Source organism: Monopterus albus, unplaced genomic scaffold (assembly GCF_001952655.1).
Source record: "Monopterus albus unplaced genomic scaffold, M_albus_1.0 scaffold296.1, whole genome shotgun sequence".
NCBI classification, from domain to species: Eukaryota; Metazoa; Chordata; class Actinopteri; order Synbranchiformes; family Synbranchidae; genus Monopterus; species Monopterus albus.
The window spans coordinates 374,247-379,912 of NW_018128176.1; positions in this window are offsets into that span (position 1 = coordinate 374,247).

Here is a 5,666-nt window from a genome sequence, read left to right on the forward strand (position 1 = left end):
AATTATTTAAGAATGTAATTATGTAAGAATGTTAACACTGTTATAATTTTTTTTAGTATATTACTTGTGTGGTGTAGAAGATAATTATTTATGTAGAGATACTGCTTGTAAACCAATGATGGTAAGATGATGTCATGGGGTAGGACTGGATAAGTCTGACTTCTTCCTACTCCATTCAAGCATGTACTAGGTATAAGCAAATTGATATTGGATTAGCATTTGTTGGATATGTGTAAAATTATGTGTGTTGACATATCAACTGTCTTTACATGCTTGAAAGAATAAATCAAATCAAATCAAAATCAAAGTCTTGAATCATGGCAAAAAGGAAAAGGAGGAACAAATGATTGCCCAATCTGCCACCGCCCTACCCAGAGCCAGCTGAGAGCCAGACTGCGTGAGAAAAATCTTTGTTGTTCAGATCAAGAGCTCAGCTCAACCATAATAATTTTAATCAGTATGATCATTTTAGATTTACAGTATGTTTAGAAATAGTAGTTGTTGGTTTATTTATATTGTAAGCAAATCAAGACAATTATTGATGATTTTAAGGTTTATATTTTATTGCTTGTTGCTTTGCTGTAGCTCTGTTAATCTTCTATATAAAATTCCTGAAAAGGTTTAATACTCTCTGTGGTTATTGAGTCAAGTTTGATGTTATTGACATTCTTATGATTTTAGTGGGTTTACACTTTTAAATGGTAATTGTTAAACTTGCACATATTGCACAATTCCCAGTGAGTGTGATTACCCAATTTTTAGTGTGTGAGGTTGCATGACAGTTCACAGGGTTGTTAGAAGCCCCAGATTACACTGCTAAAATGATTCTAGACAGTTACATCAGAAAAGGGTTTATCTAAAATATCCAGCTGTTTACTTGTTACATAATACACAATATTCTTTAAATATCCTATCCTTAACCGCCAAGAGCTTAATGCCTAAACTTAACCCCTACATAACATCACCTTTAAACCCTGCCCCGACCCCTACCCTGACCTTAACCACTCCATCTTTAGGACCCTAAAAACAACCCCTGAAAAAACCACACATTCTGGCCCTAACCTTAACCGCCGAGAGCTTAATGCCTAAACTTAACCCCTACATAACATCACCTTTAAACCCTGCCCCGACCCCTACCCTGACCTTAACCACTCCATCTTTAGGGCCCTAAACCCAACCCCTAAAAAAACCACACATCCTGGCCCTAACCTTACCCGCTTAGGGCTTAATAGCTAAACTTAACCCTTACACACAACTCCCCAAGAGGACGTAAAAACCAAACACCTACCCTTAATGGACGCACGCATGCACACACGTTAACAACCCCCAAAAAAGGAATACAAAACTCCCCAAGAGGACATAAAAACCAAACAGCTACCCTTAAACAACTCCCCAGGAAGACGTAAAAACAAACACCTATGCTTAACGGACACACGACACATGCATGCGCACACCTTAACAACACAAATTTTAACAAATAAACGTCAACCGACCCAACACCCAAAACTTAACAAAAATCAACACAAACCACAAAACACAAACAATCCACTCTCCCGGGGCAGCACACCATTCCATGAGCCAGAATGACAAGAGTTGGCCCGCGCCTTCCATTCCAAACCGTATAGTCAACGGACAATTATGGGGAGAGTTGAAGAATTCCCCTAACCTAACCAGCCTGTGCCATCGGACAAACAGTCATTGGTAAACATAAGTGCTACACACCCACAAAAATGACCCACACCCCTCCCATGGCAACCCCCTGGGTTGAGCAGCGAGTTGGGCTACCTGCTGGATGCTGGTCAACCGACCACCCACAGGTACTCCTCCTCGCAGTTCTTTCCCGGGAACGCCATGCGCTCTACTCAGAGATGGAGGGGTGTAGTAGTCCAGGGACAACCCTAAACAGGCACGTGATGGACGAAGGTTAAACAATCTCCCATCACAGTCCCCCACTCCACTACCCCACATCTCATTTCAATAAAGTGAAACAATAAAAATCCCAACCCACGCAAACTGACTCATAACACTGCACAATTCCTCAATTTCACAGGTCCATATACAATTAGCTTCTTAAAAAACTTATTTTCCACTCTGTGCTAAAGGAGCGTTAAAGCCTATTAGACAGAGTCCTTCAAAATACCTACTAGAGCGTGTTAAGACCCTGTAGGCAAAATAGGTCATCTAAAAATAGACCTATTACTTATTATTCACTCATTATTCACTGGGGGCCAGCAATCGGCTCGAGGTTATCTAGAGTCACCATAGCGTACAGTGCACCCCCCAAGGGAGGGGGGCATCCACACATGGGTTTTGGGTCTGATAAATGCACGCATCCCCAAAGGTCAGCGCTCGTTGGCATGTATTAGCTCTAAAATTGCCACAGTTATTCATGTAATGTGAGAGTGACTAAAGGAACCATAATTGATTTAATGAGCCATTCGCAGTTTCACTGTACTGGCCATGTGTACTTAGATTTGCATGGCTTAATCTTTGAGACAAGCATATGCTACTGGCAGGATCAGCCAGGTAGACCCCCTCAGCTGCCCGCCTGGCCCGGCCGCTGGGGTTTGCGTGAGTGGGGAGAGGGGAGCTCGCCCACAAGGCTTATGCGCCTGCCGAGCTCGGTCGGCAAAGCACCGGTTGCCAGGGGATAGAGAATTTATGTGCTTGCCGGAGGCCCGCCGCTGGGGGGTCTGGGGTGGGCTGCACTACCGGGACCTAATGACAGGCTCCATTGTAGGACCTCTGGGGTAGACGGGGCTTCTCAGTCTAGCCAGAAGCTAGGGGGACCCGGGAGGAACGCAGAGGAAGGGGACCAGGGGCCCCCCTCTGTGCGCACCCTCCCGGCTGTGGAGGCAGATCCGCAGGCTGGAGGAGCCATCCACCCAAACACCAGCACTTGGCCGGCCGGCAGGGGCCCTCCGATGGCGGATCACGGGTGCCAAGCGGTCAGTTCACGTTCGGGAGAGATCACGTTCGGGTGGGCAACGTGTCTGAGGTGAGTTGGGGTCTTGGCTCTGGAGGATTACATTTCCAAAAACTGGGTTTCTGAAATTGTGTGGACTGTTGTTTCAAAATACCGAGGAAACCTTGTTTACCGAGGAAGGGGATGCGCCATTAACCCAAAATTTTGGCTGCTGTTTACCCTCCTCGGTTAAATGACTTTGAGAAAAATCTGGCTCTCGTGCCCCTGGTACTCCACTTTTTTTTTTTTTAACATTTTGACAGCTTTCTGCATCTCGTGGTCCTGGTACTCCGCTTTTTTTAACATTTTGAAAGCTTTCTGGTACCCTCCTCGGTTAAATGACTTTGAGAAAAATCTGGCTCTCGTGCCCTGTGCCCCTGGTACTCCACTTTTTTAACATTTTGACAGCTTTCTGCATCTCGTGGTCCTGGTACTCCGCTTTTTTTAACATTTTGACAGCTTTCTGGCTCTCGTGGCCCTGGTACTCCGCTTTTTTAGCATTATGACAGCTTTCTGGCTCTCGTGGTCCTGGTAATCCACTATCCACTTTTTTAAACATTTTGACAGCTTTCTGGCTCTCGTGCCCCTGGTAATCTGCTTTTTTAACATTACGACAGCTTTCTGGCTCTCGCGGTCCTGGTACTCCGCTTTTTTAACATTTTGACAGCTTTCCTGGCGCCATGTCTTCCGATGAGGAAGCAGAGGCTGAGGGCTCAGAGGTGGACTCGTCCATCACCCAAGCTGAAGTCACTGAGGTAGTCAAGAAGCTTCTCTCCCTCTTTTTAAGAAGGGGGACCGGAGGGTGTGTTCCAACTATAGGGGGATCACACTCCTCAGCCTCCCCGGGAAAGTCTATGCCAGGGTACTGGAGAGGAGAATTCGACCAATAGTCGAACCTCAGATTCAGGAGGAACAATGCGGTTTTCGTCCTGGCCGTGGAACAATGGACCAGCTCTATACCCTCTTCAGGGTGGCGGAGGGTTCATGGGAGTTTGCCCAACCAGTCCACATGTGTTTCGTGGATCTGGAGAAGGCATTCGACCATGTCCCTCGCAGCGCCCTGTGGGGGGTGCTCCGGGAGTACGGGGTCCGGGGCCCTTTGCTAAGGGCCGTCTGGTCCCTGTACGACCAGAGCAGGAGCTTGGTTCGCATCGCCGGCAGTAAGTCAGACTTGTTTCCAGTGCATGTTGGACTCCAGATAAGCGGAGGAAAATGGATGGATGGATAGACAGCTTTCTGCATCTCATGGTCCTGGTACTCCGCTTTTTTAACATTATGACAGCTTTCTGGCTCTCGTGCCCCTGGTACTCTGCTTTTTTAAACATTTTGACAGATTTCTGGCTCTCGTGGCCCTGGTACTCCGCTTTTTTAACATTTTGACAGCTTTCTGGCTCTCGTGGCCCTGGTACTCCGCTTTTTTAACATTTTGACAGCTTTCTGGCTCTCGTGGTCCTGGTAATCCACTTTTTTAAACATTTTGACAGCTTTCTGCACAGAGTACCAAGGGCACGAGCCAGAAAAGGCCACTGCGCTTTACCCAGGCACCAGCACCTCATACTGGGCCAAACAAATGAATGTATTATGCTGTACACTAACAAAGAAACACATTAATCATGTTTCAAATTTCAAACAGTGCTTGGTTTTTATTGCTAGGAGAACATCAAAAACACAGTTACAGCACTGAATTAAATTTGTTGAGGTTGTATTCTGAAATAGGTTGGCTCAACCTGGCAAGCTTTACAGAGCACTTGGAGGCCCCAGCTAAGGGGGCTTCCTGCTCATCTGAACTGGTCTTGTCCTCTTGAGAGGGCTTTGCAGAAGCCATCTTCAGGGCCTTCATTCTCAGTTTTCTTGCTCTGTAGCTTGTCTCTTTGTCCGCAGAGCCACATAAAACCTCTCCGCAGTGCTGGGATCATGGCACATAGTTTGCCACCTGCTTTCTCTCCTTCTCAGAGAGGTGTTGGCTAGCCTGAGTTGAAACACTGCTCCAGATCTGGTTGAAGTTCTGGCATCCCAGAGTCTTGCCACACCAGCCAGAGGGAGATGGAGGGCTTCTCCATCTGCCTGCCTTGTACTGTGTGGAGCACATACCGGCTGTGCTGACCTTCTGTGCAGCACTTGCCATTGCTCAGGTGCCGAAGCCACCCAATCTCCTCCTTATTAAGGATGAAGGCAGCTTGACCGAATGATCGCGTGGTTTTGTGCTCATCCACCTGGGGAAATAATTTGCAGAAAATTAACATTTTGCTGTGGATAGGTGGACTTCAGCTGAGCACAACAACTCACTAATGAGTGGTGTAAAAGACTAACCAGAACTTGGTATTTTTTCCCACGATTCCAACTCACAGCTGACCACACTTTCCTTGGTCATGTTAGTGAGTGCAACGGATCTGTGCCCCGTGAGGATGCAGAGGTAGCCCATGATGTAGCCAATGACCAGAGAATGCTCGTCCCCCTGAGGTCCACTGCAGTATACAATATTTAAATATATGAATATAGGTAACCGGAGGGGCCTGCGGCCGAGAAAAGCTTCTTACCAAATAGTTTAGGAATATTTGTCCTGGCAGCCATCATAAATTTCTTTTCCTGGACCGCATCAAGCTGGTTTTCTGTAAAAACAGTGTGACAGACAGACACCACAAATTTATGATGTTCCAATTCCAATGTACAATACATCACTCCAGCTCCTCTGGGGGAATGC